The sequence below is a fragment of the Maylandia zebra genome, linkage group LG3 (assembly GCF_041146795.1).
Source record: "Maylandia zebra isolate NMK-2024a linkage group LG3, Mzebra_GT3a, whole genome shotgun sequence".
Lineage (NCBI taxonomy): Eukaryota > Metazoa > Chordata > Actinopteri > Cichliformes > Cichlidae > Maylandia > Maylandia zebra.
In genome coordinates this window covers 61,778,032-61,791,363 of record NC_135169.1, presented here as the reverse complement: position 1 = coordinate 61,791,363, position 13,332 = coordinate 61,778,032, and the positions used below count along the sequence as shown (strand labels likewise).

General features: G+C 40.7%; 1 long non-coding RNA gene across 1 annotated transcript; it reads right to left on the bottom strand.

Moving 5' to 3' along the window:
• Positions 1–6,739: 6,739 nt before the first annotated feature.
• LOC143416901 (uncharacterized) lies at positions 6,740–7,649 on the bottom strand. The gene is made up of 3 exons (XR_013097149.1): positions 7,508–7,649; positions 7,183–7,251; positions 6,740–6,810 (listed from the first exon to the last, which is right to left on the bottom strand). It is a non-coding gene; the product is annotated as an uncharacterized LOC143416901 (long non-coding RNA).
• Positions 7,650–13,332: the final 5,683 nt, after the last annotated feature.

Here is a 13,332-nt window from a genome sequence, read left to right as displayed (position 1 = left end):
ACAGGTATGGCTCTCCTCACGCTTTGTTCCCCTTCGTGCAGAGTCGAAGAAACTTTCCCCGGCCTTCATCGGTCCGTTCGAGATTGAGGCCCTGGTCAATCCGGTATCCGTCCGTCTGAAGCTGCCTCGCAATATGCGTATCCATAATGTTTTCCATGTCTCCCAGGTCAAGCCCGTGCTCTCCAGCCCGTTGTGCCCTCCTTCCGGGCCCCCTCCGCCCGCCCGGCTCATGGATGGGCAGGAAGTGTTTAACATCACCCGCGTTATGGACTCTCGGCGGCGGGGGCGGGGCGTCCAGTACCTGGTGGACTGGGAGGGCTACGGGCCAGAGGAACGTTCCTGGGTGCCCCGGTCGGCGGTTCTGGCTCCTGGTCTGCTCCGCGAGTTTCACCGGCGGCATCCGGGTAAGCCGGGTGGGTCGCCGAGGGGCTCCCGTTGAGGGGGGGTACTGTCATGACCCTGTGCCTTCTCGGCTGACTCTGTATGGCTACAAGTGTTTTTGTTGTGCTGCATCTCTCTCTCTCCCCTGCACTGCGCTCTACCGGGGCGGAGTCATGACGGCTCCAGCCCCTGGCTCGAACACCTGCAAGCAATCATATCACTCACTTCTTAAGGCGGCTGCTGAGAGTGCTTCCTCGCTGGATTATTGTGTAACACTCGTCAGTGTCATCACTTATCTGAGCCTTTTTCTGAGTTTTTGTCGTGCCACTACTTACCTGCCTTTCCTCTCTGTGCCAGGATTCTCGCCAGCCTGAGGACCGCCGTTGGTGAGCTAAAGCCGGAGTCCGAGCTACCTGAGCTTCAGTGGATTTTGTACATAGCCCTCTTCTTCCCGTGCCTGTGCTTCCCGGAGACCCTCTTCCTGTGCCCCCTCACCTGTATATATTCGCACCTGGTGTCTGTGTGTGTAAATAAAACGTGAACTTTAGTGACGGTCTGACTCCGAGTCCCTCCTGAGCCTGACAGTAGAGAATCCTGTACTCTGAAGCAAATTCACCCAAACACATTCTTTCAAAGTCAGGTGTTCTGGGTCTGTTTGCATATTTTTCTGGCAATCCGGACATCCACACATTTTCATCATCTGGTGCCATGCTCTGCAACCTGCTCATCGGGAGACTCATTTTCAGGGCATCATCATCAGTCTGTATGAAGACCACACTGCGTGAACACTTTTTTAGTGGCAGGCTGCATGTCCTTGCCACGGATTCTTGGGCACTGACTTCTCTGTGTTTAGCATATGCCTGCATTATCTGTTTCATTTCATCTCTTTCATTGACATTGGACTTTTTTACTTCCTGGATGACGCCATTAAGAAATTGTCATCTCAAATTCAGGTTTAGAGACATAAGACATCATGTACATCAGGCAGCTGTAGTCATCAATGACATATTGGATGTCCATGTTGGCATTCCAGGCCCTCAGCAGATCTGCATTGTATGCATTCACCCAGCAGTCATTAGGTTCACGTTGTAAGAGGATGACATGACCATTGCTTAAATTGAAGACACAATCCAAGTATTGTTCATAAGTTAATTTGCATTTGTGAAGCAGCTCAGACAAGTCTTCAAACGAGGAATTTGGGTCGCAGAGCAAATCTCTCAATGGAGTTTTTCTTTGGCCTCTTTCATTTTTTTTGCGAGAGCCATTCGTCTGTTCTTTTGCTTTTCATTTGTGCCTTTCTCCTTACTTGTGCTATGCTGCTTATCATTGTGATCATCATCATCATCATCTGGGCTTGGGAAAGTAATCATTGTTTGGTCTACGGGTAGTTTGGGGAATCCAAATCTACATGACACATTACCTTTTTTACAGGATCTGGAGTGATTTCTGCTGTGGACTTGAACCTCAGACACAATTTTGTGAAGTTCAGGATCGGCGTTTTGGTCAGGCATCTTACATGTTATGTACTTGTCAATAAATTTGTACACGTGGTCTTCAAGGTCGCTTCCAAATTCAGGTGCATCTTTGACCCAAACCAGTAAATGGATATGAGGGCTACCTCTGGCCTGAAACTCCACTCGATAAAAGTAATCTTCTACTTCACCGATGGGCTGTGCTGGGGACAGGATCAGTGTTGTCATTAGTGCATCAACTCTTTTTTCAAACAATCGCATCACAGTGACAGGGTTGCTTCAGAGAATTTCACACTTTGTGTTCCAGTCAAGTTGTGAAAAATCCACCTGTTCACCTTGTTGAGTTTTTATGACCTCAACAACCTCAGGCCATCTCATTTCAGCAGCTGAAAATGTCAGGAAAAAAGTTGGCTTTCCTAACTGTCTGACCATAGCATGTAGGTCTTTCAGTGCCTTCTCCCAATAGGCTGGAGTACCTCTCAGAGGTTTCATGAAGCGTGTTGCGTCTTTGTTATTTATCAGTTTCTCCACTTCGTCTTTATTTTGAAGCATTCTGTTAGAAATTTTACGCCCATCCTTGGTGATTGCCTTTCCTTTGCGCAATTGGATGGACATGCTGTTTGTAGCCATGTGTGTTTCTGTTACAAACTGTGCAAAGAATAGGTAGCTTTGGTTAGTTGCAAACCGTGTGTCTGCAGAGAACAGCCGTGTATTAAAATACATGCTTGGGGAAAGTTTAACTTGTCTGGCTTCATCTAATGTGTTCTGTCCAGTTGGGAACTGCACAGGAAAGGCCATGGCTTCAAGTTTAGGAACAGAGAAGAAGCCAACAGGTCTATTTCCTTGCGCGGGTGCAATGCTAAATATTCCTTCACCATATGATAAAATGTCCTGTGCTATATCTGGTGGTTGCATACAGGTGTCTAGAACAAGACCAGGTCGAAGTTCTTCCTTTTCTTTCTCCATATCTTGTAAGGGCTCTTCATTTGACTGTTCAGGCTCCATTAGTTGGTTTACATCATGACATGGCTCAAGCAGTCCAGCTGTTGCATCCTCAGTGGTTCTTCTTTCTGGTACAATTTGCTGGTCGAAGTTTCTAGGCAGTGCATCTTGAATATCTGCATCAGCAGTGTCATGTTCCGTCTCGATTATCTGATTACTTGTGGGATCAGCAAAAGTAGCTTCATCATCAATAGATACATCTTTGTATTCTGAATGCATCTCTTTTAGCTTTGATAATCCCGCTAACACGTTCTTCATGTTTACAGTGTAGAAGTGTTGGTAACCTTTGAATCTGATGTGTCTCTTCAGTTGTACCTGCAGGAGCTGGGCTTCACTGTTAGGTCTGGGAAGACAGTTTACTGTGGTTTCCACATCCGATGGTACACAAACAACAGCCCCATGTACGGCTCTTTGCTGTCCTTTTGGTAATGCAATTATTTTTGCAAACGGGAGAATTTTAGCAGTCAGTTGTCGTTCTAGTACATTTAATCGACTCAGTTCAATTGGAATGGTTGCTAGTGCTAAATTGTTTGCTACTGCGACGGATGGCATCTTGCCTCTTTGTAGGTGGTTGTCACAGTTGTAGTAAATCCACTCTTCCATTCTTTGTTTTGGGAAAGTACAATTAGCTGAGCATTCCCTGTCACAAACATGGACAAATTTTCCTGTCAAGCAAGTGGCAACAATGTTACTATTAGTAACATACTTTGATCTTTTGCAGTGTTTAACTTGATTAGGAAACAGAGTTCTGTGGCACACTGTACAGACATGGGTGGGTCCTAACTGAATGGCTTCACGGAAAGCTAATGTGGCTGCTTGCATCACACTGTTCACTACAAGCTGGGGCTGTGCTTCAGACTGTGGACCCTGCTGGAACTGTGTTACTAGTCGTCTGTATTTCTTCTTTATTCTCTGTGCACACAACTTTTTATAAATGGCAAAAGATGCAGTGGTAGCCATTTTGTGTCTCTGGTACTGGGCACAGCGCTGTATATGGTGCAGTCTGAATTGTGAGTCATTGTGATACCTGGCATAAAGTGATTTTTTCTGTTTGTGCCTGTAGTTTGGATCAGATGCATATTTTGTTCTTATGTATGCACTCTTCCTTTCTCTGACATGATCCTCTCTGTATTTCTGGCCCATGTATTTTTTCATTCTGCTTCGAAAGTCAGTATCCGTGTTGTACCTTTGGACCAGATATTGCTTCTGTCTGGTTCGAAAGTCAGTATCCGTGTTGTACCTTTGGACCAGATATTGCTTCTGTCTGGTTTGAAAGTCAGTATCCGTGTTGTACCTTTGGACCAGATATTGCTTCTGTCTGGTTTGAAAGTCAGTATCCGTGTTGTACCTTTGGACCAGATATTGCTTCTGTCTGGTTTTAAAGCTGGTATCCGTGTTGTACTTGTGAACCACATATTTTTTCTGTCTGATTTGAAAGTCGGGATCCGTAGTATATCTTCTGATAATGTAGTCTCTCATTTTTTGTTGAAAATGACGATCACTTTGGTATCTCTTCACCTTGCAGGCTTTTACTTTTTCTTGAATATGAGGATTTGCGTAATATTTTTTGGCTGATAACAGTCTTTGTTTACGGTAATGACAGTTTTCAGCATATTGAGTTTTCATAGCCTGTAATCTTTTCATTCGAAATTCACGACAGGAGGCATATCGGTCTCTGTTGTGTCTTTTTTTGTTTGTCTTCTTTGCCACTTCTTCAGTTGAAGATTTGTCTTTAGCTTTTACATACTCCCTCTGACTTGTTTGAGCTTGATGAATAGCTTTCCGACGTCGTCGTTTATTTAATTTGCTCACATTTCTTGCTGTTCGGGGGGTTTTAGCCATTTTGTCATCTGGTGAGTTTAAAGTATTGTCTAACATCGTCATGTGGGTTTTGGCTGATTCTGGTTCAGGCATTTGCGCAGTGGGATTCGTGATTTGTGGTTCATCATTTTGTGTTGATGATGTAGCTGTAGCTCCTGGTGTTGCCTGAGTTGACTGTCCAGGGGGTTCCGTGTGAGTGCTGACTGTTTTGAAAGAAACAGGCACAAACTCATATCGTGCATACTTGCCTTGATTTTGAAAAAGGTTATGCAGGTGGGTGATCAGGTCATTCACATGAGTGAAAGTGAGCATGACTGCTGTTCCATTTGGCTGACGTAAACCCGCTGCACTTCTTGAATGTGAATCAAATAATCCATACCTCCCAGATTTGTCACGGAAAACCGCAAAGCACTCAGGTGAGACCATGAGCAAAGCAAAGTTCACATCTGTTGACAGACATACAAGGCGACTAGCAAGAGGCAACCACCACTCTGTTCTTTGAGGACTGTTCTCTGCTGCTGCCACATATCCATAACTTACGTCATCCATTTTCACACTGTAGACATTTATGTCAGTATGAAGTTCTTTGGGCAGGTCCTCCATGGTCAGATGATCGTGTGTATAACGCTTCTCCTGCAGAAGATTTGTTTTAATCCAACAGTAGAGTGCATCTCCCTGTTCAAGGACCTTATCAAGTATGGCTGTGTTGAACTGGTATTCCTCATTAAGGTAGGCCAGGAACGTGAGGGCATTACATGTGCACTGATGATTTCGAGAGAATTCTGGGTACCTTTCATCACTCTGACAATGAGTTGCACTGACACTCCAAAAGGGCTGAACTGTGTTGCTCTGTAGCTCCTCCGTCAGTAGGTCTTCATTTGTGTCATGGAAAGGCTGCTCAAGAAATGCAAAGGTGACACATATTATTGTTAAACATTTTTTGATATGTGTTTCAAGGTTGAGCAACAATAAAATACATTTAAGTGTTGCTGCAATAATGTAGAAAAATGTTGTGTTTTTATTTTTTTAAGTGTCAACGACTGAACGTAGTGTAAAGCGCTTTGGGAGCCTTGGAGACTAAGTAAAGTGCTATACAAATACAGGCCATTTACCATTTTTAATTATGTTAAAATAATTAAGCAATGTTCAGGCAAATTAATCCAAATTATATCACTCATCAATCATAGTATAGCATAATCTGAAGATAAACAGCATCAGATATGCCAGAAAGAGAAAGGCAGAAAGACAGTGACAGGAACAGTGAGAGTGAGTGAGAGAGAGCAGAGGTGGGAAGTAAAAATGACAAATATTTTAGATATCTGTAATTTGCTTGAGTGCTGTTTTTTTTTAATGACCTTTAACAAAGGTCATATCTGTACCTTCTGCTCCTCATATTTTCAAAGCAGTTAATTTCTTTCAGTATAACACATTATTTTAGGTTGCTGCGGGCCTTCAAACATCAACTAAATTGCAGCCTAAATACAAATATATGAAAGGAAATCCTGTTTATGTATTATTCGTAAGAGGATCTCAGATGCTCTTAAATTAGATGTAATTCGTTCACTAATTTCAGATTAAACCAGATGGTTCTGTACATGTGCCATAAAAACACGTTTCATAGTTGTGTTACATTTTGTAAAGCAATTACACAAAATTCAGTTACAGGTTAAATGTGATTGAAACAGAATACACTGACATCCATCTTGATAAAAGATGAGTGTCACAAAGCCATGTTTGTATTTATTTGCACTGCTTTTCACTGTGGATGTCAATTTATGTGAAGCTTAAAGTATTAAATGGTATAAACGTTTTTTTTCTGAACAATATATACATATATAGAAATAGCTAAATAGACAGAAATAGTTGTTGAGATGTCTGCATTTTAGGAATCTGAAGAAAGAAATTTACAAATGTACATGTTTAGTCTAACATTTTAATATATTTAGTACGAGTTAGCAAGCATACTTAAGGTGAAAGACTAAATATCAACCCCGGTGATTATACAGCAAAGATCACATGTATACTAATTTGTTATAGACATTTGTGGACATACCTTTGTAAGTGGAGAATTTGATGCCGTGTGGAAATCATCAGTTGCCCAGACTCGTTTTGCTGGTGGACGAGTGTCTGAAATCTGATAATGGGTTACATACAGTTAATCAAAATTATAAAAACCTACTAACAGAGTTGAAACAGAGTGTAACACTGGATACTTTAAAGAAAACATGAAACAGTAGTGATTACTAAACTTACAATAAAAAATAAAAAAGCAATAAAAAAAAAATCCCAGCTGTTTGCATAACTACTAAGAGATTTGAAAGTGAGTGTAACTTTAGAAACTTTAACGAAAATATGGAACAGTAGTGGTTACGTAACTAACAAAGGGGATACAACAAAATTCTTGCTTGCATAATGCTAACATGTAACCATATGTCTTTAACATTTAATGGTAATGTAACTGTCCACTATAAATCCTTAATGGGGGAAGACGTTTTTTTAAATTTACCTTGCTGCCTGGAGGACATAAGGAGGTGGGTCTATTCTCCGTTACCAAGGACAACCTGGCTGGTGCTGTCTGCTAACCCAGGAAAAACAGTATATAATGTTAAGACATTAAGTGACCTGACACATTAATTTCACTCTAAAATGCAATGCATGGCATGAACTGGTATGCCAGTTGGGTAACAGATCGTTTTTCTAGTGGACGTGTATCTGAAATCTGATGAGAGGTTATGTACAGTTAGTCAAAATTATAAAACCTACTAACAGATTTGAAACAGAATGGAATATTTGATACTGAACAGTAGTGGTCACTACCATATCTTTATTACCTGGTCAGATGGAAAACTACTGACTGCCTCATCTTGGTTGTGGCCAGTGAGCATTGGGACAGCAGGATCGACCAGGTCAAGTGGTTTCCAGCGCTTCTTTTGTGCCTGGGATCTTTTATTTTTTCTCGGCATGTGGTAGAATGTCAGCAGAAAAACAGAATATTAATTGTTGGCATTTCAAGCATGTGATCAGACCCAGCTTTCATTTTAAGTCAAGCATAATAACCAGGTAGCTGCATCGGTAGCCAAAAGACTTTACAATGCAGTAAATCGACAAACAGTAAATGAATCAAAAATTCTGATGTATACCAGCAATTTTTTTATTTTAACCCTCTGATACACAAGATGACTACAAGAACCAAAAAAAAAAAAAATCTCTCTTTTCTTTAAATAGACATATTGATAGTGTCACTACCCGGTCTTAAGGCTTTGTTAAGTAAAGTTCCATAACAGTTTGTATATTGTAATTGGGAAAGTGATTACCTTGAAAGTTGGGAGGCAGATTAGTTGACCACGACAATTACTCCGTTTTGGTGTACAGCAATTGGGAAAGTAATTACCTTGCAAAGCTGGGAGGCAGTGTTGTTGCTGGGGCGCTGGTAGAATGCCAGCAGCAAGCAAACCCAGATGTTCACAGCTCCTACTTAACACCTTAAACTTTCCAAATAAATCTTACAAGAACATTTGGCAAAGTGATTGGCTTGCAAACCTAGGAGACAGTCTTGTTGCCCACAACAGTTTTGTTATAGAGTAATTGGAATATTGGGTACCTTGCAAGGCTGACAGGCAGTCTCGTTGCTGGGAGGCGGTCTTGTTGCTGGGGCTCTGGCAAAGTGCCAGCAGCAAGCAGACCCAGATGGTCACAGCTCCTATTTAACACCTTAAACTTTGCAAACAAATCTCACAAGAACAATTAGCAAACTGATTGGCTTGTAAAGCTGAAATGTAGCCTTGTACTGTATGGTTGAAATGTCCCACTGAGAGACAAAGAGGAACTTTACTCCCTTCCAAACAGTAAAGTTCCTCTTTGTCTCTTTGTTTTAATTACAAACAACGGCTCTGGAATAAAATGGCATCCAGCGCTAAACACACCAATTTTCTAGATATCAGCTGAACACACACATAGAAAATATAAGGGGGGCACTTACCTTGGCTGAAGCAAGAGTTGAGGTGTTAAAGGCTGCTGTAGTTAACGCCTTATAAAAACAGAAAAAGAGGTGTGAAACGCGGCTACAACGAAGCTATTGTTTTGGTCGCGGCGACAGTCGCCACTTAAAAGTTTTAATTACAAACGATACCTCTGGAATAAAGTGACATCCAAGTGCTAACCACACCATCATTTTGTAGATATCAGCGTCCAGACACAGAAAATCACTTTCAAAGTCATTTTCAAGCCGGAGAGGCTTACCTATGCTCAATATCCGCTAGCTAGCCACCACCGAGACAAAGGGCGTGAAATGCGATCGCCACGATACACATACAAAAAAAAAAATCACTTCGCTTCTTAAAAGTTTTAATTACAAACGATACCTCTGGAATAAAGTAACATCCAAGTGCTAACCACACCATCATTTTGTAGATATCAGCGTCCAGACACAGAAAATCACTTTCAAAGTCATTTTCAAGCCGGAGAGGCTTACCTATGCTCAATATCCGCTAGCTAGCCACCACCGAGACAAAGGGCGTGAAATGCGATCGCCAAGATACACATACAAAAAAAAAATCACTTCGCTTCTTAAAAGTTTTAATTACAAACGATACCTCTGGAATAAAGTGACATCCAAGTGCTAACCACACCATCATTTTGTAGATATCAGCGTCCAGACACAGAAAATCACTTTCAAAGTCATTTTCAAGCCGGAGAGGCTTACCTATGCTCAATATCCGAAGAGACGCGTGGAAATCACTTCTAAGGTCAAATTCAAACCCGGAGGAGGGGCAGAGAGACGCGCGCCGTTGATAGTGTCGTCATTGCGTTAATCCAAATAAGGGTAGACAGGCCGTACTACTCCCGACATACCACTAGAGTGAGCCAACACACCACAAATGAAGTTTCAACAGGATAAGTTTCATTTTTACTTCCCATTCATTTCAATGGGAAAAAACTAGCATTAAAATATTCATATTTAAAAAACTATAGAAGTAATAAACACCAAAAGTCATAGCACACCATTCCTGATCCAGCCGCACAAAATTATATAACATATATGAAGCTTGTGTCAAAACTGTGGGATGAGTTACGTGCGAAAATTTCAGGCTGAAAAAGGAAAATAATAATAATAATAATAAGAATAATAAATCCGAGCAATAGTAATAAGTGTGCCTTTTGGCATAGGCACACTTAACTAGGGAGACTCGCTGCACTAGAACAACTCTCATACAGGCTCCTGAATGAAGTGGAGAGTTTCCATCTGAAGTGGGATCCATATCTGTCCAGAATAAAACGAACAGACTAGACTTTAGAGTGGGATAGACATTGGAATTCTGACGAAGCACTCTCAGGGATGTCAGAGTGTGGCATGCAGTAAGACCCACATAGTCAAAGGCTGGCTGTTTTTGGTTTTGTTTCTTTCGTGTTTTTGTTTCTTTTTTGTTTGTTGTTGTTTTATCATGCTTTGGTTTATCTCTTGCTTTGTTTGCCCCCCCTCATTTTGGTTTGGTATTCTCTACTGTTCTGCTGCTATGCTGATGTTTTTTTTATGTGATGTAATCTGTCTCTGCAGTGGACTGTAGTGTTCTAAAAGTACAATAAAATATTAATCACAAAAAAAAATGAAACTCTATAGAGGATGTTTCCAAAGATTGACAAAATAATCTAGGGCCTTTTACCAGTAAAGCTAATTGTATCTGTTTGGAGTTTACAGTGAGCACTGAGGAAGTCAGGAGTGTGTTTAAATTGGGATTCTGGGTAAAAAAAGGGGGTGTAGGAAGTAGATTTATGACATTTCACATTTCACAGGTGCTGTCTTAGAGCTTGATTTATTTGTTGTGGATAGAAGTAATTATGACGGAATAATAAGGAAACATTGAAAACATACAACCCGTTGAGGGGACAGATAGGGTTGGGCAATTGAAAAGTTTCATTTTGTTTAGCATAATCTCTTTTGTTATATTTTAGCCTTTTAACATGCAAGTAAACTTAATGGGATAAATTAGGAATTATGTAGTGTTTCTTAGGAAACACGAAAAGGGGGAGAACTGTCATGTAATTAATATATTCTTAGTGCTTATTTTCTAATTATATTGCTTTATGTACTTTAATAATGGAGGTTTGTAAAGCAAGGCCACTTTTGACTCACAAACTAAGTGCTCAGCCAGACTGAAAAACAGGAAGTTAGTGTAGAAATATACAAGCATATTAATAAATACAGGAAGCCAGAAAGAAAAGAGGAACTTGTACCATATAAGGAGTTGTTGAAACTGTGTGACGTGTAAAGTACCAAAATAACACCTATATGAGACACACTTTTAGCTTCTAATGTTAGAGATCCTGCAACTGCCGTTGGGCTGTGCAGGGCTCTCTCTTCTGGAAGATGATTGAATAAAGAATTATAAATGTTTTGACCACTATGAGTCGGGTTTTCTCTGTTCTGTCATGGGGATCAAAGAATCGGGTTTTAATACCAGTCCACTGCTGCCACCTGTGGCCAAGTGCCATAGCCTACTACTAGATTAACTTGTGACACACATCTGCAGCAGAGGCTGAGTGGCTGCTCTTACACCTGGAGCATCCAAATTGACCCACAAACAAGTTGAAAGATGCAATGCCATCAATGTGGATTGTCCAGACTGAGAGACCTCTTCCCTCTGACCCCTCCCCAAACCCTCCTACCCACCTCGACATACAAACTCTGTGTGGCTTCACGTGTTCTGTTGATGTTTACATGATCGAAATAACTTGAACACAAACACAAACAAACAAAGAGGAAGACCACACCGGAAGGAAAAAAACTACAAGTCCCAGCATCCTCTGTGTTTAGGGAGCAGCAGTGAAAGTGAAAGTATTGAGCCTCCATTCAGAGCAGCAGGAGGAGGAAGGTGGAGCTGAGGCAGGTGAGTGTTCACATGAATATGTTTCTTCTTATGACATAAAATAATTCCACGCTGTTCGTGTCTGTGGGTGAAATGTGAGGCCGGTCGGCTCCTCTAAGCACTGGTTTCCTGTAAGTAGAGAGGAAGTGAGAGAGCAGGAGGAGAGTGAGAGCTGTGCTGAGGCAGGGTGAGTGTTAACACCGCTCTGACATTACTGTGTCTCTGTGGCGGAAACAACAGGCTCCGTCAGTGGAGGCAAAAATAATCAGACTTTGGTTTTTCAAAGGAAACAACTTTATGTCGGAAGTTCCCGCACGCTCATTGGATAACGATGTGTCAATCTCGAGCTATTAGCCAATGAGCGTGTGGATTCACAGAAAGCCCCGCCTTTATCACGGGACTTTAAAAACTACAATGGCGATAGAAACTCCGTGAGTGGAGTTCAGGGTGACGTTATGAAACTGTGACGTTTGAGCCACTTCCTGTTCTCAGTCCCAGCGTCCTGATCACCGAGGTTTCTGTTGCTCTGATATCTGATATTGATTATATTGGTAAACAGGCTGTAGCATAAACATCAGGTCTGTTCTGAAAACTGGCTTTATTTTTTCAAAGTAAGGGAATATCTGTGGTGTGATACCGCGGGCTCATGGGCTTGGATTGACAAGTCAAGCGCAGATGATTGTGTTGTTTCTTATAAAGGCTTGTGTGTGTGTGCCTTCCTGTGTGTGTCCTTGTGTCAGTGGAACTGAATCAGTGTGTTAGAGAAAGTGCTCCTCTGCTGTGCCGTCATCGTGTGGATGCTTCTTTTAAAGTTGTATTGTATTGTATTGTATTGTATCTTTATTTGTTTCAGACATATAAAACAAAAAAACAATATATACACACTACATATATTTTCATTTACAGATACGAATATATATGTAGATATAAGCACACACATGTATGTGTTCAGATAAACAAAAAATATATAATGAAATAAAACAAAATCGTCTGACATAATGTAACAATGTTTGGTCTGAAAAGGAGTAGGAAGAAGTATGAACATACTTATTAATTCCTACCCCTGCTCAACATCTTATTGATTCCACATAATTCACCTAATTCCCATCATCACATACTCCACACAATACACGAGGAGAACCTATATAAACATGGCTACCGTGATTGATATAATTTGGATATAATTTGATATTTTTATACATACAATGGGTCATCATCTTTATCGGTATCATATTCTTCCAAAATCAGTTTTCGAAGTATTTTCATGAACTTACTAATTCCTGAGCATTGCTGTAGATCTATAGTAAAACTATTCCACAGTTTTACCCCATAAATAGTGACACAAAAGGTTTTAACCTTTGACCGTGCTTTAAGAATCCTTAGATTCAATTTCCCCCTCAATTCATAGTCTCCTTCTCTGTCATAGAACATCCTCTGTATATTTCCTGGTAACATATTGTATCTGGCCTTGTACATAATTTTTGCAGTTTTATATTTTATAAGATCCATAAACTTCAGTATTTTTAATTTCAAAAACATGATGTTAGTATGGTCTCTAAATCCTGCTTTATTAATCATCCTGATTGCTTTTTTTTGAATTTTACATATTGGTTGAAGTGCAGTTTTATATGTGTTTCCCCAAATTTCCACACAGTATTCCAAATATGGCAATATAAGTGAACAATAAAGTACCCGGAGTGATTTGGAAGGCAAAAAATATTTAACTTTACTCAGTACGGAGATGCTTCTTGACAGTTTGGCTTGTATATGCTTTATGTGAGGTTTCCAGCAGA